Source organism: Lagenorhynchus albirostris, chromosome 8 (assembly GCF_949774975.1).
Source record: "Lagenorhynchus albirostris chromosome 8, mLagAlb1.1, whole genome shotgun sequence".
In the NCBI taxonomy this organism is placed as follows: Eukaryota; Metazoa; Chordata; class Mammalia; order Artiodactyla; family Delphinidae; genus Lagenorhynchus; species Lagenorhynchus albirostris.
The window spans coordinates 48,274,589-48,299,281 of NC_083102.1; the positions used below are offsets into that span (position 1 = coordinate 48,274,589).

General features: G+C 42.8%; 1 long non-coding RNA gene across 2 annotated transcripts in view; it reads right to left on the reverse strand.

Annotated features, from left to right (window-relative positions):
• Nucleotides 1-1,588: 1,588 nt before the first annotated feature.
• Nucleotides 1,589-24,693, reverse strand: part of LOC132524678 (uncharacterized) — a 150,289-nt gene continuing 127,184 nt past the window's right edge. For both annotated transcript variants that reach the window (XR_009541969.1, XR_009541968.1), the window contains exons 4-6: nt 18,760-18,874; nt 8,280-8,407; nt 1,589-3,329 (exon numbers count right to left, since the gene is read on the reverse strand). This is a non-coding gene — a long non-coding RNA (uncharacterized LOC132524678). The remainder of the gene's footprint in view (nt 3,330-8,279; nt 8,408-18,759; nt 18,875-24,693) is intronic.

Here is a 24,693-nt window from a genome sequence, read left to right on the forward strand (position 1 = left end):
TCCTCCATCTCCTCAAACACATCTATCACTGAATTGTATTCTGAGGTTTCAACCTAAATGCGACTTGCCCTCTGCTTTCCTTTCCTGCCCCACTCCACCTAAATTGGATTATTCTGTATCACAGCATCTTGTCCTTTCCTCCAGAACATTCATCACAATTCGTAATTACATATGTGTTTATTATTTAATGTCTAATAGCCCAACTAGACTTATGTAAACGCCACGAGCGCTGCACATTGTTGTTTCCCAGCCCCTGGCATGGGGCCTGGCACATCATAGCCACTCAATAAATGTCAGCTCAATTAATGTATATACAATGTGGCTCTCTTCATATGCAGGCAATGTTTTTATTCTGTTGCCAGAGTATCCTGAAAACACTATGGTCCCTGTCATTGCATTTGGATCTGAATGTAAGCTCCTAGAGCAATGAATGGTTTCTGATCCTGACTGTCCATTAGAAACACCCGGAAAGATTTTAGAAAATGCTGAGGGGCCTGTCCTCAAATCAAAGTCTCCAAGGAACGGGGGCGAGCCCAGGCATGGTTGAGAAACAGTTTTGGAAGACAGAGACCCCATCTACAGAGATCTCTATGCCCGGTGCTGTGAAATCATGACGCTTTCTTGCTGTTGCCCCAGTGGTCAAGCTTCAAACCCCAATCAGGTAATTTTGTTCTCAGTCCCAGTTGCCTTCTTTGGGCACATTAGATGTTGCCACCAACCAGTAAGCTTTTGAGAACCAATCAAACTTATTTTGCAAGCACCTTTTTCAGTGGTTGTACCAAGGGGTGGCTTTAGCTTTTCCATAGCCTCAAACAGAGCCCCAAATCCACCCCAAATAAACATGAAGTCTAAATTAAGAGAGTGTGTGCTTCTAAGCAGACTCTCTAACCTCTCCTTCCAACAGTACTCCCATGCTTAGGCCCTTCCCGTAGAGAAATTCTCAAGCCATTGCATAATTTCCTTTCCTATCTTTTCAACCCTTAGGATTTTCCATAAGTCACCGTTTAAGGGGAATCCACCCCCCCCAATCTAACCTTCTTTCTGTCCTTCCACATCCATTTGAATACTGAATACCCACTGTGTAGCCTTTCTACATGCCCAGGACCAGGTCTTACCCATTAGAGGGCATACCAACCTGAATAGGGCTTAGTTCCGCCCCCAATAAGCTCACATAATGAGAAATTGAAACAAGGTGATATGTGCTGTTTTAACAACTTGTAAAAGGTGTCATTGGGACACACTAAGGAAAATGATTAGTTATTGGTAGGAGGAATAAAGGAAGGCTTCACAGAGGTGGTATTAACTGGACATCGATAAGTAGGAGTCCACTGGGCTGGAGGCAAAATGGGCAAGTGACAGGTGTCTGGGCAAATGCGAAACCTAAAAAATCAGAATAAACCCAACAGCCCTGGATGTAAGCAAAATAAATCAAGCAGTAGATAGGTATACATCAACCCTCTATCCTGAATGTGGCCTCAGACCACAGAGGGCCCTCTCCTCGTTTCCTAAGAGCAAGACATGTTGTGCATTTGTTACTCACAGTCACACAAAACAAATCCCATTTTCATAAACTTTATTGATTCACCATGCTGTTTACAGCTACTGATTTTATATACTCTTCTCATCAAACTGCAAGTTGATTATTTCACTTCATACATATTGTAGTAATTAGACTGCTTACTTTAACGGCATGATAGGTTTTGTACACTTTGCCAGTGACACTGCTGACAAAGCAGTTTATCTCACTTTACTGCATTGTTTTATTAATTCTTCCACAGCCAACTGAGCTCTTTCTCTTGGGAATTGCCTGGGAGGCAGAAAGTCTTATTTCTGTCCCACTTTGGTATTCCTAGGGCTGAGCAGAATTTTGAATTGGTCTCACTTTCCAGTAAGTTCACCCTGCCTGATTCTGAATCAGGGTTTGTTTTGGTTATCTATTGCTGGAAAGCAAACCACACCAGCACTTGGTGGCTTAAAATAACAACAGCCATTTACTGTCTTTCACATTTCTGAGCGTTAACCAGGCTCAGCTGGATGTTTCTTCTGCTCTGTGTGGTGCTGGGTGGGGACTTCACCAGGGTGGAACTTCTCAGTTGCCTCACCAGTGTGCTTGGCAGTTGGCACTGGCTGGTGGCTGGACGCTCATCTGGGACTGCTGACCAGAGCACCTTAGTTCTTCTCCATTCGGTTTTTCCACATGGCTTGAGTGTCTCATGGCATAGTCTGGGTTCCAAAAGGGAGCATTTCTCGCACACAAGAGAAACTGCAGGCCTCTCCAGGCTCAGCCTTGGAAGGTACACAGTGTCACTTCTGCTGCTTTCTATTGGATGAGGAGAGTCAGAGGGCCAGCGCAGACTCAGGGTGAAAGGATATAGATCCACCTCTTAATGAGAGGAGTGGCAAAGAACTTGCAGCCATGTTTAATGCACTATAGGTATTTTCTCTAGAGATCAATTTGCTTGCTGAGGACACAGTATACCACAAAATGTATCGCTGACGTTGCCCAATTGTTTCACAAATGTACAAGTCTACTGCATTTCTTAAAAAATCAGCTCAAAGGCCAGCACCATCCCCTCCTTTTTTATACACATCTTACTGCGATGGAGAATAATCAGGCTCAGGAGCTATGCTTCTGTTTACTCTTCTGGCTCACTGATATTGATGACCACTGTTAAATAACAGCATGCTTGCATTTCACTTTTTCATTTATATTTTGTCATTTTGCATTTTTGGTTGAATAATACTTCTATATCCTATTTTTTAAATTAATTTATTTATTGTTGGCTGCATTGGGTCTTCATTGCTGCACTCCTGCTTTCTCTAGTTGCGGCGAGCGGGGGCTACTCTTCATTACGGTACGGAGTCTTCTCATTGCGGTGGCTTCTCTTGTTGCGGAGCACGTGCTCTAGGCGCACGGGCTTCAGTAGTTGTGGCTCGAGGGCTCTAGAGCGTAGGCTCAGTAGTTGTGGCGCCGGGCTTCGTTGCTCTGTGGCAGGCATGTGGGATCTTCCCGGCAGAGGGCTCAAACCCGTGTCCCCTGCACTGACAGGCGGATTCTCAACCACTGTGCCACCAGGGAAGCCCTAGAGCTCTTTTTTGATTCCAGTTCATAAAGGATATAGAAGTGGGCTTACCTGGTGGCACAGTGGAGCTGGGAAAGGGGGACTGGAGCAGATTGAGAATAGCATTGAATGCCACATTTTGGTCACGTTTACTTAAGTGGTGGTGAGGGAGCAAAAGGTTTTCAATAAGCAACCGATGCCGTCTTGAATGGTAATGTCTTTGGCAATGTTGTGTAGGAATTGGAGGAACGTGTTTCAGGAAACAACCTATAGAAGAAACACACAAAGATAACAATGGGCAGCACATTCAAAAATTCACAAATGGGCCAGTATTGCTAGGGAAGTGGAGGTGGCCTGGGAAAGCCAGTGGCAGCTCACGAGGCCATGGCAGGTGTGTGCCCAGGCACCCTCCCTTTGGTCCCCAATCTCCTGTCTGGGCGCCTAGGGCCCCCAGTGCGTGTCTCTGTACCCCATGGTTTCTCCTGCCCATGGTGTCATAACATGATCGGACTTCCTTCCCAGGCTACCAGTCCTTCTTGGCTCTTCATATGCTCCGTGCACGTGGGGCTCCTTGTCAGAGCCACTGTCAGATACATTTCCTCTGCCATGCTGCCCCATGGCACATCTACCTCCTGATAAGCCCCTGACCCCTTGTCTTGTGGGAGTAGAGGGCTCACAGAGCCCCTGGCTGCTTTAACTTCCAACTTCTGAGGAAAAAACCCAAAACAACCCAGAGTTAAGATCTCAAAGCCCTTTATAGTCTGTTAAATTGTGTGCAAACAGTATTATTGCCATCATTATGAGTTCCAGAATTCTGCAAATCCTTGGTGGTCAGGAGCCTGTGTGTTTTTCATTTCCTCTAAGGCACTTGGCATGGTCCTTTGGTGGTATATATGTCCTCAGTAAGTAATGATGGTAATGAATAGTGATAATGTATAGTTTATTTATCTCTGTGCTTACCCTTTCCAAGCATCGGGGTAATTTTTCTTCCAAACATTGGGGTCTGTGGACAATTTTAAGAGGTGCACTGAGGTTCAAGAGTTCTTTATTGATCCTTTTCTTTCCATTCTGGAATTTTAATAAAACAGCCACTGGCCATTAAAGCCCGCATATCATGAGAGTGTAGGAACGAAATTAAAGATGAGAAATTACTGGGACAAGGAGATACCACTTCATACCCATTAGGATGGCTATAATTAAAAAGACAGGTAAAAACAAGTGTTGATGAGGATGTGGAAAAATTAGAAACTTCATACATTGCTGATGGAAATGTAAAACAGTGCTTTTGAAAATTTGTCAGTTCCTCAGAATGTTTAACATAGAGTTATCATTTAACCCAGAAATTCCTAGAGATGTATCCAAGAGAATTGAAAACATATTCACACTAAAATTGATACATAAATGTTCTCTAAAGTATTAGTGATAGTAGCCAAAAAGTAAACAATCCAAATGTCCAACTGATGAATGGGTAAGTAAACGTGGTACATACATGCAATGGATTATTCTGCCATAAAAAGGAATGAACTTCTGATACATGCTACACCATGGATGAACCTTGAAATAATTATGCTACATTTAAGAAGCCAGTCACAGAAGACCATATTGTATGATTTTGTTTATATGAGATGTTCAGAAAAGACAACTCCATAGAGACAGAAGGTAGAATAGTGGTTGCGTACGACTGTATGTCAGGCAGGGAGGGAGACGGGACAGTGACCGCTAAGGGGTATGGGTTTTATTGGGAGGTGATGAAAATGTTCTAAAATTGATTGATGGTTACATAACTCCCTAAATATATTAAAAACCATTGAATTTTACATTTTAAGTGGATGAATTGCATGAAGTGTAAATTGTATCTCAGTAAAGCTCTTTCTAAAAAATAATTAGTGTGAAGAGAGATTTATAAGCATTTCAACCCTTGTTAGTGTTCACCTAGCTTCTAGGTCTGACCATCCCTCCATGATGACCTCCTCAACTCTGAGAGTAAAGTTGTGACTCCTGCTACAATTCTTTCCCTGTCCCTGCAAGGGACAGTAACTGTGGTTCGTATCCGACTCTTAGACTTCCTTCCTTCCTGAGTACTCCGTGGGCCATCCCCTACTTCTGCAGCATTAGCCCTGGTCCCTCAGGCTCTATAAATCACACTCTCCCTTCTTCCCGCTCACTTTAAAGTGATCTGAGATACTTTGTATAAAGGATGAGGCAGCACATAAAAATAACTAGTATTGTACTGATTTTTCTCATCTGGTGGTTTGGGGGAAACATATTTGTAAAATTCTAGCAAATGTGAGAAGCCACAGAAAATTGCCTCTCATTCAGGTGGAGAAGCTAGATTTTTAATTTTGTTTTATTGATCAGTGAGGGTAGGTACAATGATATTTTACTTCATAGTTTTCCTGCAGGAGCGACATTCACCCATCCTGCTGCAACTGCCAGGCCAACAGCCAGCGGGCCATTCTGTGTGTGCCAGAGGCAGCCGTGGAAAAGGCAGGGATTCCTGGGCTGGCAGCTCCATCTCCCCAAAGTGCAAATGCAACCTGAAGTATATGACTTACTAAGGGAGCACTTTGTTACAGACAAGTTGGAAGAGTCTGTTTGACAGCTGAAGTCAGACCATTTTGATTTTTACATAAAGATAGTTAAACATCGCTTTGACAGGTTTATTCTAATTTGGTAAAGGCAATAATTTTATGGGATGGTAACTGTTTCCTTGCAGTCCTGATTCCTGCTGTTACTCTTGCATTTTCTTCTAATTGGCAGATTGATGGGTTCCCAAGAGTTTGCTCAGAAACCATTTGCAGAAGAAGAAAGACCAATCAGAGGAGCTTGCCTTCTCTCCTGAAAGATGAGTTCTAATAGTGTGGGTGAAGGGGCTATTTTTACACACATTTTACAAATGATTTCTGCCATACTCATGGACTTTTTACCTAAATTTAATTTGTATGAAAGTAATAAATGTGCTTAGTTTAAAAGTCCAATACTACTACAAGACTTTGAAAGAAAAACAGCAACCCTGTCCCCAACCGATCCCCTCCCCCAATTTCTTCTTCCATGAGATTCCAGGAAATTCCTTTCATCTCTTTAGCTGTACCTCCTGTTATTTACCTTCATATTTCTAAATGACAATATTATACTGCTATTTGTTTTTCAGTTACAGCTACTACCCATTAACCTCCTGTCGTGGAAATGAGGATTCAGCTCTCATGCTCCTCCACCTTGTCATCCTTGACATTCCTTTTTCTTCTCTTCTCTGTTGGATCCTCTAATTTTTGTTTATTTGTTGTGACTGATGTTGTTAATCTCATGTCTTGCTCTTTCTTAACTACCTTGTTTTGGTGGAGCATATCCTCTAGGAACTTTCTGAAAAGTGACACATGGGAAATTCCCTGGCAGTCCAGTGGTTAGGACTCGGTGCTTTCACTGCCGTGGCCCCGGGTGGCCCAGGTTCAATCTCTAGGCAGGGAGCTAAGAACCTGCAAGCCTCAAGGCACGGCCAAAAAAAAAAAAAAAAAGTGACACATGGAAGATACATTTTGAGATCTTGTCCTTTTTTGCCATCATATTTGATTGAAAGCTTAGCTGGGTATGAGATTCCAGCTTGGAAATTATTTTCTCTTAGGACCTCAAAGGCATTATTCCATTGTCTTCTAACTTCTGGTACTGCTACTGAAGAGTCTGATACCATCCTGCTTCTGCATGTGATCTGTTATCTGTTCTCTCTGTCTCTGTCTCAGAGCTTTTATTCTTTATCCCCAGAAATCTACAATATCTTTGATATCTATCAATATCATTGTTGTGGGTTATTTTCATTCATTGTGTTGGGCCTTTGTGGAGCTCATTCAATCTGAAAAATATCCTTCGGGAAAGTTTTCTTATGTAATTTCTTTGATAGCTCCCTGGTCTGTTTTATTTGTTCTATCATCTTTCAGAAATTAGACTTCCTGAATTGATTCTCCAGCTTTCTCTTCTCCATACTTTTCCCTATTTATACTATTTTCTGGAAGAGTTAGTCAGTTATCTTCCAATTCTGTTACATTAAAAATTTCTGTTATCATGTATTTAATTTCCAAGAGCTTTCTATTGTACACTGGATATTCCTCTTTTCTAGCACCTTGCTATTTCCCTTCCTCTCTGAAGATAACAGTCATTATTCCCTGAAGTTTTGCCCTGATCCCTGCGTTGCCTCTGTGTCCTTTACCATACTTGCACCGTGGGACAGATAACTCAGTGTGCAGCTCCAGCATGGCTTGAGCCAAATTAACATGAAGAAATCACTATTGAAATTTTCTTCTTTTTGTTTCTGGAGATACTGCACCATACTGAGTCTCTTCCTAATATATTTGACCCCTCCTCTCTCCCTTCAATGCATCCTCTTCTCTCCTTCTTTAATCGAGGGGCCATCATTTGATGGATCTGCTACTCTTCTGTTTCTAATTTTAAAAAGAAAAAACCCCCAACTTGGAGCTTTCCTTATTCTCATAGGTTCAACTAGTAGCTCTGTGTGAATCTATAGTGCTTCAATCTCTATTTCCAAACTGTTTCGTACACGAGACCTGGTTCTATATGCCTACTGCCTATCAGACATTTCCCTTTGAAGATTCTGACACAGTTCAAATGCAACATGTTTGCACCAAACTAACATCAAACCAATTTTCCACAAAGTGAATGTCTGCTCCCAGTAGCATCTCCTTCACTCAGCCTCTCAGACTTGAAACTCGAGAACCAGTCAGTCTTGCCTTTAATCCCAATAGCTGGCAACACTCAGCTGATGCTTACTCAGAATTTGAGAGTGTTCTACGTACTAGAGACTGTGGTGAGGTTAATGCTATGACAGGTTTAGGTCATGGTCTCTGCTCAAGTTGTTACAGTCTGTGATCTGGAAGTGCATGAGACTCAAGTTAGGGGTGTGTCTACGCATCTTCTAGATCACTACTGTTGCAGGCTGGGCTCTCCAGGAAGCAGACTCTGAGGTGGAGATTAATGCACAGAAAGTTTGGGGGCGGTGCTCTTGAGGTCAACACCCGAGTAAAGGAAGAGAAAGAAGCAGGAGTGGGCAAAGGGAAAAGTTGAGCTGTGCTGTCTTTGTGGCGGCCTCAGCAGACAGAACGCTAAGGGGAGTTCAGAAGCTGAGACAGCAACTCTTCATAGAAGGAACCAGAGCTTTATATTTCCACGGACCAGTCATTGGATGCAGGCGACCTTAGGAAAGGGGCTGACCTTGGACAAAGCAGCTCCCTTTAGGAGAGGCAATCCCCGAGGGCTTTCTGTCAGCAGTGGGAAGAGTCACACCTTCATCCCCAAAGGGACATGTGGCTTGTGGTGCTGCTTCCCGGCATCCACGAGATCTGTGGACTTAAGCATAGTCTTGGTCACCTCAGAGGTAGATAACAAATAGTCAGGGGTTGGTTGACTGAGTAAAGAATTCAGAAAGAATGAGGTAATCTTTCATTCATTCATTGTATTTCATGCCAACTGAACCCACTCAGGCTGCATTAGGTATTAAAGATAAAATGATAAAATTCACAGGCTCAGCCTTAAATAAGCTTGCAGTCTGGTAGGGACTACCAAAAAGTAAGCAAATACTATAATACCATGAGAATTATAAAACAGAGGATTATGGACTAAAAATGCATTTTCAAAGAAGATTTAGGACATGAAAAATACCAAATGAAAAAAGAGAATACAAACTGTTTAAACAGATTTGTTTAAGCATATTTTCCAGCATATGTTTTTGTTAAACCAGTGCTAAAAAATCCCTTGCAATCTGATTTGTAAACTTTCTGAACTATTTTTAAAAATTACCATTCACCTAGAAACACTACATGCACTGAACTGTTACAGGCAATATTGTCCTTGTCTTTTTTGCAGCTTTATTTTTTTTCCTTCTCTAAATATGTAAAAATGTATAAACATATGTATAGAAAAAAATTCTGGAAAGAAATTCATCGAACTATTAACAGTACTTATAACCCCAAGTTGTTGACTTTTGTCTTAATTTTTTTTCTCCTTTAAGCTTTTTTTTTTTTTTGATCTTGACCAAATTTTCCACTATAAGTCTGAGTGCCTTTTATAATGAAAGAAAACGACTTTAAAATACAGTGTGAAAGTGTGACAAAGTCATGTGAACACAGAAGAAGAAAACTCAGAGCCGTTAAGTGAGGGAGAGCTTCTCAGAAGAGGCATCACCTACGCCACGCCAAGCATGGAAGGTGAGTCGGAACGGCCAGGAGAAGGGAGGGGGCTCACGGTGCCTGTGCTTGAAGGACCTTTCAAGCAGAAAGGATGAAATGTGCCCCTGCACCTGGATGTGAAGAAGCATGTAGGGTGAACTGCAAGTTCAGAAGGTCTGAGAACTAGGGAGCTTTTGCGTGGTGAGAGATGAGGCTGGAAGGGCAAGAAGCAGGCAGATCGTGAAGGGCTGGAGGAACAGGAATGTGGACTTCATCTGGGAGCCCCAGGCAGATGCTCCCACGACACCTAATACAGCTGAAAAGGACCCATGGCCGAACAAGGTGTTGATTTTTTTTTTTTTCATTTTAACATCTTTATTGGAGTATAATTGCTTTACAATGGTATGTTAGTTTCAGCTTCACAACAAAATGAATCAGTTATATATATACATATGTTCCCATATCTCTTCCCGCTTGCGTCTCCCTCCCTCCCACTCTCCCTATCCCACCCCTCTAGGTGGTCACAAAGCACCGAGCTGATCTCCCTGTGCTATGCGGCTGCTTCCCACTAGCTATCTACCTTACGTTTGGTAGTGTATATATGTCCATGCCTCTCTCTCGCTTTGTCACCGTTTACCCTTCCCCCTCCCCATAGCCTCAAGTCCATTCTCTAGTAGTAAGTCTGTGTCTTTATTCCTGTTTCACCCCTAGGTTTTTCATGACATTTTTTTTTTCTTAAATTCCATATATATGTGTTAGCATATGGTATTTGTCTCTCTCTTTCTGACTTACTTCACTCTATATGACAGACTCTAGGTCTATCCACCACATTACAAATAGCTCAATTTCGTTTCTTTTTATGGCTGAGTCATATTCCATTGTATATATGTGCCACATCTTCTTTATCCATTCATCTGATGATGGACACTTAGGTTGTTTCCATCTCTGGGCTATTGTAAATAGAGCTGCAATGAACATTTTGGTACATGACTCTTTTTGAATTATGGTTTTCTCAGGGTATATGCCCAGTAGTGGGATTGCTGGGTCATATGGTAGTTCTATTTGTAGTTTTTTAAGGAACCTCCATACTGTTCTCCACAGTGGCTGTATCAATTTACATTCCCACCAACAGTGCAAGAGGGTTCCCTTTTCTCCACACCCTCTCCAGCATTTATTGTTTCTAGATTTTTTGATGATGGCCATTCTGACTGGTGTGAGATGATATCTCATTGTAGTTTTGATTTGCATTTCTCTAATGATTAGTGATGTTGAGCATTCTTTCATGTGTTTGTTGGCACTCTGTATATCTTCTTTGGAGAAATGTCTATTTAGGTCTTCTGCCCATTTTTGGATTGGGTTGTTTGTTTTTTTGTTATTAAGCTGCATGAGCTGCTTATAAATTTTGGAGATTAATCCTTTGTCAGTTGCTTCATTTGCAAATAGTTTCTCCCATTCTGAGGGTTGTCTTTTGGTCTTGTTTATGGTTTCCTTTGCTGCGCAAAAACTTTTAAGTTTCATTAGGTCCCATTTGTTTACTTTTGTTTTTATTTCCATTTCTCTAGGAGGTGGGTCAAAAAGGACCTTGCTGTGATTTATGTCATAGAGTGTCTTGCCTATGTTTTCCTCTAAGAGTTTGATAGTTTCTGGCCTTACATTTAGGTCTTTAATCCATTTTGAGTTTATTTTTGTGTATGGTGTTAGGGAGTGATCTAATCTCATACTTTTACATGTAGCTGTCCAGTTTTCCCAGCACCACTTATTGAAGAGGCTGTCCTTTCTCCACTGTACATTCCTGCCTCCTTTGTCAAAGATAAGGCGACCATGTGTGCGTGGGTTTATCTCTGGGCTTTCTATCCTGTTCCATTGATCTATATTTCTGTTTTTGTGCCAGTACCATACTGTCTTGATTACTGTAGCTTTGTAGTATAGTCTGAAGTCAGGAAGCCTGATTCCTCCAGCTCCGTTTTTTGTTCTCAAGATTGCTTTGGCTATTCGGGGTCTTTTGTGTTTCCATACAAATTGTGAAATTTTTTGATCTAGTTCTGTGAAAAATGCCAGTGGTAATTTGATAGGGATTGCATTGAATCTGTAGATTGCTTTGGGTAGTAGAGTCATTTTCACAATGTTGATTCTTCCAATCCAAGAACATGGTATATCTCTCCATCTATTTGTATCATCTTTAATTTCTTTCATCAGTGTCTTATAATTTTCTGCATACAGGTCTTTTGTCTCCTTAGGTAGGTTTATTCCTAGATATTTTATTCTTTTTGTTGCAATGGTAAATGGGAGTGTTTTCTTGATTTCACTTTCAGATTTTTCATCCTTAGCGTATAGGAATGCCAGAGATTTCTGTGCATTAATTTTGTATCCTGCAACTTTACCAAATTCATTGATTAGCTCTAGTAGTTTTCTGGTAGCATCTTTAGGATTCTCTATGTATAGTATCATGTCATCTGCAAACAGTCACAGCTTTACGTCTTCTTTTCCGCTTTGGATTCCTTTTATTTCCTTTTCTCCTCTGATTGCTGTGGCTAAAACTTCCAAAACTATGTTGAATAAGAGTGGTGAGAGTGGGCAACCTTGTCTTGTTGCTGATCTTAGTGGAAATGCTTTCAGTTTTTCACCATTGAGGACGATGTTGGCTGTGGGTTTGTCATATATGGCCTTTATTATGTTGAGGAAAGTTCCCTCTATGCCTACTTTCTGGAGGGTTTTTATCATAAATGGGTGTTGAATTTTGTCAAAAGCTTTCTCCGCATCTATTGAGATGATCATATGGTTTTTCTCCTTCAATTTGTTAATATGGTGTATCACGTTGATTGATTTGCGTATATTGAAGAATCCTTGCATTCCTGGAATAAACCCCACTTGATCATGGTGTATGATCCGTTTAATGTGCTGTTGGATTCTGTTTGCTAGTATTTTGTTGAGGATTTTTGCATCTATGTTCATCAGTGATATTGGCCTGTAGTTTTCTTTCTTTGTGACATCCTTGTCTGGTTTTGGTATCAGGGTGATGGTGGCCTCGTAGAATGAGTTTGGGAGTGTTCCTCCCTCTGCTATATTTTGGAAGAGTTTGAGAAGGATAGGTGATAGCTCTTCTCTAAATGTTTGATAGAATTCGCCTGTGAAGCCATCTGGTCCTGGGCTTTTGCTTGTTGGAAGATTTTTAATCGCAGTTTCAATTTCAGTGCTTGTGATTGGTCTGTTCATATTTTCTATTTCTTCCTGATTCAGTCTTGGCAGGTTGTGCCTTTCTAAGAATTTGTCCATTTCTTCCAGGTTGTCCATTTTATTGGCATAGAGTTGCTTGTAGTAATCTCTCATGATCTTATGTATTTCTGCAGTGTCAGTTGTTACTTCTCCTTTTTCATTTCTAATTCTATTGATTTGAGTCTTCTCCCTTTTTTTCTTGATGAGTCTGGCTAATGGTTTATCAATTTTGTTTATCCTTTCAAAGAACCAGCTTTTAGTGTTATTGATCTTTGCTATCGTTTCCTTCATTTCTTTTTCATTTATTTCTGATCTGATTTTTATGATTTCTTTCCTTCTGCTAACTTCAGGGTTTTTTTGTTCTTCTTTCTCTAATTGCTTTAGGTGCAAGGTTAGGTTGTTTATTCGAGATGTTTCCTGTTTCTTAAGGTAGGATTGTATTGCTATAAACTTCCCTCTGAGAACTGCTTTTGCTCATCCCATAGATTTTGAGTCGTCGTGTCTCCACTGTCATTTGTTTCTAGGTATTTTTTGATTTCCTCTTTGATTTCTTCAGTGATCACTTCATTATTAACTAGTGTATTGTTTAGCCTTCATGTGTTTGTATTTTTTACAGATCTTTTCCTGTAATTGATATCTAGTCTCATAGCGTTGTGGTCGGAAAAGATACTTGATACAATTTCAATTTTCTTAAATTTACCAAGGCTTGATTTGTGACCCAAGATATGATCTATCCTGGAGAATGTTCCATGAGCACTTGAGAAAAATGTGTATTCTGTTGTTTTTGGATGGAATGTCCTATAAATATCAATTAAGTCCATCTCATTTAATGTATCATTTAAAGCTTGTGTTTCCTTATTTATTTTCATTTTGGATGATCTGTCCATTGGTGAAAGTGGGGTGTTAAAGTCCCCTACTATGAATGTGTTACTGTCGATTTCCCCTTTTATGGCTGTCAGTATTTGCCTTATGTATTGAGGTGCTCCTATGTTGGGTGCATAAATATTTACAATTGTTATATCTTCTTCTTGGATCGATCCCTTGATCATTATGTAGTGTCCTTCTTTGTCTCTTCTAATAGTCTTTGTTTTAAAGTCTATTTTGTCTGATATGAGAATTGCTACTCCAGCTTTCTTTTGGTTTCCATTTGCATGAAATACCTTTTTCCATCCCCTTACTTTCAGTCTGTATGTGTCTCTAGGTCTGAAGTGGGTCTCTTGTAGACAGCAAATATATGCGTCTTGTTTTTGTATCCATTCAGCCAATCTGTGTCTTTTGGTGGGAGCATTTAGTCCATTTACATTTAAGGTAATTATCCATATGTATGTTCCCATTCCCATTTTCTTAATTGTTTTGGGTTTGTTATTGTAGGTCTTTTCCTTCTCTTGTGTTTCTTGCCTAGAGAAGTTCCTTTAGCAGTTGTTGTAGAGCTGGTTTGGTGGTGCTGAACTCTCTCAGCTTTTGCTTGTCTGTAAAGGTTTTAATTTCTCCATCAAATCTGAATGAGATCCTTGCTGGGTAGAGTAATCTTGGTTGCAGGTTTTTCTCCTTCAACACTTTCAATATGTCCTGCCACTCCCTTCTGGCTTGCAGATTTTCTGCTGAAAGATCAGCTGTTAACCGTATGGGGATTCCCTTGTGTGTTATTTGTTGTTTTTCCCTTGCTGCTTTTAATATGTTTTCTTTGTATTTAGTTTTTGACAGTTTGATTAATATGTGTCTTGGCGTATTTCTCCTTGGATTTATCCTGTATGGGACTCTCTGTGCTTCCTGGATTTGATTAACTATTTCCTTTCCCATATTAGGGAAGTTTTCAACTATAGTCTCTTCAAATATTTTCTCAGTCCCTTTCTTTTTCTCTTCTTCTTCTGGAACCCCTATAATTCGAATGTTGTTGAGTTTAATGTTGTCCCAGAGGTCTCTGAGACTGTCCTCAGTTCTTTTCATTCTTTTTTCTTTATTCTGCTCTGCAATAGTTATTTCCACTATTTTATCTTCCAGGTCACTTATCCGTTCTTCTGCCTCAGTTATTCTGCTATTGATCCCATCTAGAGTATTTTTCATTTCATTTATTGTGTTGTTCATCATTGTTTGTTTCATCTTTAGTTCTTCTAGGTCCTTGTTAACTGATTCTTGCATGTTGTCTATTCTATTTCCAAGATTTTGGATCATCTTTACTATCGTTATTCTGAATTCTTTTTCAGGTAGACTGCCTATTTCCTTTTCATTTGTTAGGTCTGGTGGGTTTTTATCTTGCTCCTTCATCTGCTGTGTGTTTTTCTGTCTTTTCATTTTGCTTATCTTACTGTGTTTGGGGTCTCCTTTTTGCAGGCTGAAGGTTCGTAGTTCTTGTTGTTTTTTGTGTCTGTCCCCAGTGGCTAAGGTTGGTTCAGTGGGTTGTGTAGGCTTCCTGGTGGAGGGGACTAGTGCCTGTGTTCTGGTGGATGAGGCTGGATCTTGTCTTTCTGGTGGGCAGGTCCACGTCTGGTGGTGTGTTTTGGGGTGTCTGTAGACTTATTATGATTTTGGGCAGCCTCTCTGCTAATGGGTGGTGTTGTGTTCCTGTCTTGCTAGTTGTTTGGCATAGGATGTCCAGCACTGTAGCTTGCTGGTCGTTGAGTGAAGCTGGGTGCTGGTGTTGAGATGGAGATCTCTGGGAGATTTTCGCTGTTTGATATTATGTGCAGCTGGGAGGCCTCTTGCGGACCAGTGTCCTGAAGGTGGTTCTCCCACCTCAGAGGCACAGCACTAACTCCTGGATGCAGCACCAAGAGCCTTTCATCCACACCGCTCCTTAATTTGGGATGATTCGTTTGTCTATTCATGTATTCCACAAATGCAGGGTACATGAAGTTGATTGTGGAGCTTTAATCCGCAGCTTCTGAGGCTGCTGGGAGAGATTTCCCTTTCTCTTCTTTGTTCTCACAGCTCCCAGAGGCTCAGCTTTGGATCTGGCCCCGCCTGTGCGTGTAGGTCGCCGGAGGGCGTCTGTTCTTTGCTCAGACAGGACGGGGTTAAAGGAGCCGCTGATTCGGAGGCTCTGGCTCACTCAGGCCGGGGGGGGGGGGTGGGGGGGTGGGGGGGTGGGGGGGTGGGGGTGGGGGGGTGGTAGGGAGGGGCACGTAGGGCGGGGCGAGCCTGCGGCGGCAGACGCCGGCGTGACGTTGCACCAGCCTGAGGCTCGCCGTGCGTTCTCCCGGGGGAGTTGTCCCTGGATCCCGGGACCCTGGCAGTGGCGGGCTGCACAGGCTCCCCGGAAGGGGGTGTGGATAGTGACCTGTGTTCGCACACAGGCTTCTTGGTGGCGGCAGCAGCGGCCTTAGCGTCTCATGTCTGTCTCTGGGCTCCGCACTTTTAGCCGCGGCTCGCGCCCGTCTCTGGAGCTCTCTTAAGCAGCGTTCCTAATCCCCTCTCCTCGTGCACCAGGAAACAAAGAGGGAAGGAAAAGTCTCTTGCCTCTTCGGCAGGTCCAGACTTTTCCCCGGACTCCCTCCCGGCTAGCCGCGGTGCACTAACGCCCTGCAGGCTGTGTTCACGCCGCCAACCTCAGTCCTCTCCCGGCGCTCCGACAGAAGCCGGAGCCTCAGCTCCCAGCCCCGCCCGCCCCGTCGGGCGAGCACACAAGCCTCTCGGCTGGTGAGTGCCGGTCGGCCCCGATCCTTTGCGCTGGAATCTCTCCGCTTTGCCCTCCGCACCCCTGTTGCTGTGCTCTCCTCCGTGGCTCCAAAGCTCCCCCACTCCGCCACCCGCAGTCTCCGCCCGCGAAGGGGCTTCCTAGTGTGTGGACACTTTTCCTCCTTCACAGCTCCCTCCCACTGGTGCAGGACCCATCCCTATCCTTTTGTCTCTGTTTAGTTTTTTCTTTTGCCCTAACCAGGTACATGGGGGGTTCCTTGCCTTTTGGGAGGTCTGAGGTCTTCTGCCAGCGTTCAGTAGGTGCTACGTAGGAGTTGTTCCACGCGTAGATGTATTTCTGGTGTATCTGTGGGGAGGAAGGTGATCTCCGAGTCTTACTCTTCCGCCATCTTCCCGGAAGTCTCCCAAGGTGTTGATTAATGGTTGCTGTTTTGTAAAACTCATTTAGAAACAAAAAGTGATTTAGAATGAAAAGCTTCATGCGTGGCATAGAGTTTCCCAGCCACAGCAAGGTGACCTGACTCAGGCAGGGAAATCAGTCTGCTGAACGTGGAGAGAAGACGATTTAGACACGAACACCTGCATGCGTGCACGCCCACACCCCCTTAAGACTCTAGCATCTGTATTTTGAAAAGGAGAAGAAGAGAGCCAGCCCAGGCTCACTTTGCAGACTTCACAGGTGAGCACCAAGCTTCTCAGGTAGCCCTTACCCATGACTCTGCACTCTCCACAGGTCACTAACAGTGTTAACTGTTTGCAGCCTGGGAACCCATTACAAACACACGTTCGGGCCTTCCCTGTCTAAAGCTGCAGGGATGTGTTTTGCTGAGCATTTATCCTCCCTTTGCAGAGCTCAGCACCTCTACGTGGTGTGCACCAGCTGGGCTGGGCTGCCTGGGGAAGCCTGGAGATCTGCCTTTTTCTAGGGCACCTTGGAGAGCACCCACGCTGTTTCCTGTCCCTGCCTCCATCCTCGGTGTGTGTGTGTGTGTGGAGAACCAGCGGGCACCGCGGGCACCACTTTTGCTCCTGCACTGGCCCCTCCTCCTCCAGCCCCACCAGCGCTGCCTGGTGGACTGTTACCCTCTCTCACTCAGACAGTTGCAATACTTCTCACTGCAGCCCTGCTCCCTCCACCTGTTCTCCACTCGACCACCTGGACAATCTCTGAAGCAGAGAAATGAGGGAGTTGCCTGCTCAAATGACTCTGATTACCTCTGGCAGAGTCCAAACTCCCCCGCCCTGTTTTCCAGGCCCGTCACCTACTCACGGCCCTCCACAGTCTGGCCTCAGGCTTCCTCTGTGGACCCATGTGGGAGCACTTGCCATCAGAGACACAGACATCGCAGGCTCACCCCTCACAGCCCTGCTTATTCTGTAATATTTTCACCTTCTTTGCCAGGGTGTGGTGGGAAGTATGAGCTTTGGAATCAGCCCAGCCTGGGTTTTATTCCAGTAATAGCATTACTGAGTATGTGATCTAGGATAAGGTATTTAATCTCCCTTACAAATGAGGAACTGTAGTGGGAGGGGGCTTATCCTGTTGCCTTAGCTTCCCAGTGAATCTCCGGGGTGGCCATGAGGTGATAAGGAACCCCATGTGAAAGAGTAGAACAAGACATATTCCTTGGGATTTACAAAGAGGGGCCTACGAGATGCAGCAATCACGGCCCCAAAAGACTGTGTGAGAGAAGGCTAGAGAGGAAGTGAACTTCATGAGGTTTACATATTCAATTTGCCCAGTAACCTCATCTCACTGGAGGTGAGAGGGCAGAATCTCTCTCAAGATAGAGGGTGAAGCTTTCTGCCAAAAACACCCTCCTCAGAAAAATTCCCCTTTCCCCTCTCTCGGTGCCTTCAGCCTCAACATCCCTTTACAGAAACAAAGATGTTAGTTAAAAAATCATGACACCACAACACATGAGCTGTCCAAGGGAAAAATGTAGCAAGAGGCAGCCAATTACTACCAGAGCAACTGGGTGGTGGCCAATGTGGTTGCAGCAGCCAAGTGTCTTGTTTCTCAAAAGCTCTGCTGAGAATTTATTGCCCATCTTCTTCTAGTCAAGGAAGGTTCGTTGTAAGGTTGCCAGCTTGCTCAAATAAAGAGAGAAGGCTATTGAACAATTACAGGGGCAGCTCATGCAGTCAGGCACAGCTGGTCTTCATGGGGACTGCAGATGGGCACTGGGAAGCCAGGAGGGATCCAGGCAGATTTAAACCTGACCTGAGTCTGAAGTTTTGTATTAGTCTGGTCTGGACTTTGTCATACCTGAAATTGGGACTGGTTTCATAACTGCAAGTGAGAAGGAAAGGTAGGAATCTGGTATTGTCGAATTTCTGACAGACTGTGTTTGAAGGAGAGAAAGGTGTTTCTAGACTGAAGCCTAGTTCATTGGGCCCCTTCAGTAAATAAGTCTATCCAGTATGTAAAAACATCTAGAATAGTGTTTGGCATATAGTAAGTGCTCAGTAATTACTAGCTATACTAACAATGGTTATTATTATTATAGTATGATCACCCAGTGCCTGGCACAGAGTATTATGATGAGTTATTCAAGTGCATATCTCTCCCTCTACTAGACCAACACTCCCTTTGTTCCATAAGTAGTAGGTCTGGTAAGAGCAACCTGCATGAACATGATTCTCTGTACCCAACAAGGATGAGCCACGATACTCACAGAAAATAGTGGGACCTGGAGAGCTTGATGCACAACAGCAGAGTATGTGTTCATTGGCTCCGACCCACTACTGCACCGACATGCTGGAGTTCTGGATTCTCTTCAGATACGACTTCTGACAAGAAGCAGAAGCAAAAAGATGTAAGCGAGAGAGATAGAAGGGAAGAGAAAGGACATCTCTAGGTGGCCTACTGCATGCCAGGGACTGCGCTGGGCCCTTTACATTTGGTATCTCATTTAACAAGATGAAATAATGAACAAGTGCAAATGGTGGCTTTTATCACCCTCACAGAACATGGATACATTTTAAAAATGTGAAATGCTGGTCCAGAGAGCTCTGAGCCTTTTTTCTTCCATTATAATTCTTGTGTAAACATGAAACTACATAAGTTTAAAGATGGAGCCTCCCGGGCTTCCCTGGTGGCGCAGTGGTTGAGAGTCCGCCTGCCGATGCAGGGGCCACGGGTTCGTGCCCCGGTCCGGGAAGATCCCACATGCCACAGAGCGGCTGGGCCCGTGAGCCATGGCCGCTGAGCCTGCGCGTCTGGAGCCTGTGCTCCACAACGGGAGAGGCCGCAACAGTGAGAGGCCGCAACAGTGAGAGGCCCGCGTACCGCAAATAAAACCAAAAGATGGAGCCTCCCTGGACACAAGCATAAGAGTTCCTAATATAATCAAAATCCTCTTATTTATTTTCTTGCCTAAGTGGCTTCTCCCAGGAGGACAGCAGTTGCATTTCCTTCGTTCTGTGTGGCAGTAGTTGCAAATTAATGTTCTCTGCCATCAAAACAGCTCTACACACTTCTGCCAAAGGTAGTTATCTCATCTGATAACAGGTACAGCCTTGAGACGGTGGAGTTTTAAACCTCAGATCTTAGAAAGTCTGGGCAATTAGCCACTCACTTGCAGAAAAGAGCGAGGAAGGCCAAGACAGCAGTAAAACAAAAACTTGTATGACAGCTGTTGTTCCAAATAATATCTGCAATTATGCCTCTAGATTGTTCTCTCCATCTATAGGCTAGAGTAAGTGAATTGAGGTGGTAAATAGGAGGAAAAAGAAGGCAAAGAATGGAAAGGTGATGAATAATTAGCAGGTTCTCAGCTTAGCATTCCAGGTGGTGGGTATTAGCTGGAGAATGCCTTCACTTTCAAACAGGGATCAGAAGGCATACGCCTAAGAAAAAGCTATAGAAATGTCACTTGAGAGAGAATTTTAGAATCAAGATATATATGAAGCACATTAAATGAAGGTATACTACAAGATTAGAATTACATCTATACACAAACCTGTAGAATTAAGTTATACCAGTATAAAAATTTGTGGAATTAAATACATAGGGTTTTTTTTTTTTTCCTATCTGATGTTTATCAGCCAGAGTGTATTTTTCAGTTTAGAAATTGCTTGTGTGAAAAACTACTGGCTCTAGAATAAGCATTTCTTGGCATGGATCTTAGCATGGTTGTATCTGGAAAGAATTTACTTCCAGAGACCTGGCTGGAGATAGGAGGTGAATTCAGTCATAAATACATCTACATGGTTTGGTTCAGTAAAAACTCCATGTACCCTGTTAAAAGAATATTACTTTATCTTTCACTACTTACGTTGAACAATTCTAAAACCTAACTGTCTTGCTCATCTGGTTTCAGGTTTATATGGAAAAGTGGGCATCAGAAGTCCACTTAGTTCAAAGCTTGTGGCATGTGGGGTTAGAGGCCTCCAGTTAGTGTCCCAGATTTGCCCCGACTGGCTCTGTGAGCAACATTGCCTCAGCAGACTCGTTGGCTGCCTACCAGCTATTCACTCTCTTCTTGCCCCTCACTTCAGAAACACCATTTTGCCCACAGCAGCAATATGTCCAACTCAGAATACTCACAGCCCAGGACTCCATGCAGCCAAGGCTGAGGCTTCATTTTCTAACCTGTTGAATATATTCTCTTATTACAACTGAGTGATCTCCTCAATTGCATGCATGGTTCTAGATTTTATTCTCAGAATATTACATTAAAAAGGAAATAGTGTGGGACTTCCCTGGTGGCGCAGTGGTTAAGAATCTGCCTGCCAGTGCAGGGGACACGGGTTCAATCTCTGGTCCGGGAAGATCGCACGTGCCACAGAGCAACAAAGCCCGTGCTCCACAACTACCGAAGCCCGTGAGCCACAACAAGAGAAGCCACCGCAATAAGAAGCCCTCACACCGCAACGAAGAGTAGCCCCTGCTCGCCGCAACTAGAGAAAGCCCGTGTGCAGTAATGCACACGCATTGGGTTGCACACACCCAACGCAGACAAAAATAAATAAATAAAATAAATTTATTTAAAAAAAAAAGGAAATAGTAGTTTAACCATGACTCCAGTAAAAGGAACCAGGCTAAACTACCTCTTGCCCATCTTCTTGTCTACTTATCTGAAAAGGAGTCATTCTAGAACTAAGCTCCATTTGATGTGTGGCATCAGGGAGCCCTGACACTTAAGGGTAAGATTTCTATCAGAAAAATGAATCAGGGTTTAAACTGGGAAATATTCAATTCAGAAACAATTTTTAAAGTTTTACAAGGTTTCAAGTAGTGTTCACTGTTGACTATCTTTTAAAAAACTGAAGATCCCAGGATCGAAGAATCATAGGTACTTTTTAGTTTTCTTTATACTTCTCTATGTTTTCCAAATATTCTACAATAAAGATTTACCACTCTATAACCAGAAAAGAAAGATATTTTGGAGTACAATGAAAGGGTTTAGAGAAAAAAAGAAAGGCCTGATAAATATAATTTCCTTTGAGAATAGCATTACATAAAATAATATTAATAAAAATAAATGTCAGCATTGACATTTTCATCAAATATGCTTTTGAATGTCAGCTGAAGTTTGCTTCTATCATGTGTGCATTCCAAGTAACTGAAATATTTAACGTCTGAGGATTTAATAAGATACTCTGTAAAATTCCCACTGATCTAATAATTTTTCTCCTTATGGACAGACAAGAGAAGCCCATTATCTTCAATGCAGGATTCTGCTTACATAAATAGCCTAAATCATGGGGCTGGAAACAAGAACTGAGCAAGTCCAAATAACTCCCGGCTAACACTAGTATGACATTTGGTTAGGGAAGATGTCCCAAGAGGAATGTAAACTATTTGTAAACATCCTGTTACTAAAACTCGGACATAAAAAGAATGACAAATGGACTGGATTCAGCAACTTGATTCTAAGCACGCATGCGTTTGGCTCCCGTGAATACATTTTTGGCACATACTATTTTTCATGTTCTCTTATGTGGATATCGTCCCTACCGTCTGAGGAAAGATCAATCAACATTTACTACTTGCCCAAGAACAGGTTGAGAGCAATCAGCACCCTCACTGCTGGCCCTGAGGTCGAGCAGAGTGAGTCACAGAATTCTCATTCCTTGCTGAGTCTCCCATCCAATTTCCCTCCAAGGCTCACCCCTGGGGACTGATTACAACCATCTGCTTAAGAGCTATAACTCTGACCAAAAACATTAAAAGCTACAAATTGTTAAACAGAAGGAATACAAGAACAACAGGGCAAAATGACTAGATCTCAAACCATGCTTGGAATTCATTATCCCCAAACAGCTTCCAGTGCATCCAGCTGAGATCTCAGAAGGTACCAGTCAAGTGGCGAGGGAGTGACAGGCTGAGGCTTCCACTGGAGTTGGACCAGTCCATGTATGGGTCCAGGAGCTCGGACACAGTGTTCGAATGTCACTGCTACATTTTCTCTGCTTACGGTCCAGCTCCATTTGGGAGAATTTGTGGAAGGGCTTTTTTTGGTCTGGGTAGTTTCTTTATTGGCAGATTTACTCTTTCAAGATATTTTTAAGGCAAAGGAAGTGTAATAGGAAACCTGCAGCATATTAAGAGTTAGATATTCCCTTGGAAAAAGTGGAATGATTAAGAGAACAGTTTGAAGCAGGCAATGTGTGATCAATATGTGGAGAGAGAGGATCAAGACAAGGAAATCTTTACTAGAAAGAGACAAGAGAAGAGGATTTCAGTGTTAACGCCGTTTAAAAGCCAGGCGTTCCTCTGATAATGAACTGTAGCTACAAACCACAAGGGATAACTGCCTATTGCTTTATTAAAAAGTAAAAAGATGAGAATGTCTAGACAAGAAAAATATCAGAGATCATGTCTTAAATGTTCTTGTACTGGAAAACAGAAAACCTTATACAGTTCCTTCTCACTTTCCTGCTTTTTTACAACCAAAACCCAAGAGGTGAGGAATTGTGGAGGGAATTTTTCTGGGACCCAAGGCCATTCCCACATAAAAGACCGGCAGGTGCTTCAACATGCCTGAAGCCTTCCTTCTCATCAAAGGAGATAAGACAGTAGGTGCTTTGAGGGTAGGGTCAGTATCCGAATTTTTTTACATCCCCTTCTCCCCAAACACTGTATTAACCACTGAGAAGCCTCTCAATAAACGCTAGATGCACTGAGTGAATTGAATTGTAATAACTTGGGTTTTTGTTGACCTTGTTCTTTAAGTCATATTTTCTGTCAGTTGTTTAGATTTGGACCTCAGTATGAATCGTACACAAGGCTTAGGAAAGATGAAAGAAGGATGGAGAACAAGGACTGATGAGTTCGGGATAACGTGAGTGAAATATGGTCTCGACTGCACCCATCTGTTAAATGAGGAAGATGGACCAGGATGACCTCTAAGTTCTTTCCCGCTTTAACACATTATGAGCTTTGCTACATCTCCCATCTCATTGATATTTTTGCTTTTAGCACCTCACAATTCGACCCCTTTCTGAAATACTGCATTTTCTATTCATTCCATCACTATTAATCTAAAATATTGGAATGTCCAACAAAGACGGGCTTTAAAATAAAGTATTTACTAAATAAAATAGGAGACCTCCCTATAACAGAATCCTATTGACAGTACGGCTGGTAACATATTGACATTGTCGCTAGACGGCCATTTATTAAAGTGGAAAGTTGTTCGTAAGTTAAAAAAAGTTAAAAACCATGATATCATAGTAAAGGAAACCCTGGAATATCTGCAAAGAGATTCACCAACATATGATTCTCTCCCAACGGTGGGATTATGAGTGACTTTTATTTTTCTTTTTGGATTAATGCATTTTCTAATATTTTTACAATGAACATAGATTACTTATGCTCTAAAACAGGAAAGAAATAAAAGACTGCATCTCAAATCATCCTAAAAAGATTGCTTGGGCTATTCTTAAACTTTCTATGGAAAGTGATTCCTTGCCCTCCATTTATCCATTCAAGGCTTCTTACTGACTTCACAGCGAGGCTTCAGATTTCCACTTGACCCAGAATTGGTCCTCCGGTTTGCATCAGCTCCACCTTCGCTAAGTCTCTCCCCAAACACTGCCTCTTCCCATTTCTTCTGGACTGGATCCAGTCAGCTTCTTCTAGGTTCCATCTTGTGTCATAGAGAATGAAAACAGGCTAAAAGCTCTATTCCCAGACTTCTCTGAGGCTGTGGTTCAATTTAGGTTCTGCAGTGAGATGCTCTCGCATGAAGATCAGAAGGCAGGAGGCGACAGATGCTATCTTCCTGCAGTGTTGCTGCTTAACAGACACTGACACTGGCTGCAGCAGCCCAGCTCTACCAGCTCACGTGTGGTGGGTGGCCCTGGAGTGGCCAGATTGGTGGCAGTACAGTCTTGGCAGTTTCCTGATCTCTGCATCACAACTACTGTAGTGTGACCTTGAAGCCAAAAGAACCCCTGACTTATTCCTCCAGTCCTTCCAATGATACTGTAGGCACCTAATTCCCTGTGTTGCATCTCTTTCTGCTTGACATGCCTGGAGTGGTTTATTTTTCCTGCATTGAAACCTGAGAGACACATCATCCAGGCAGAGTCTATTGGCCATGTAAAGCCTGGTTCACATCCCATCTTCTCCATGAAGACGTCACTGAAGAGTGTGTAGA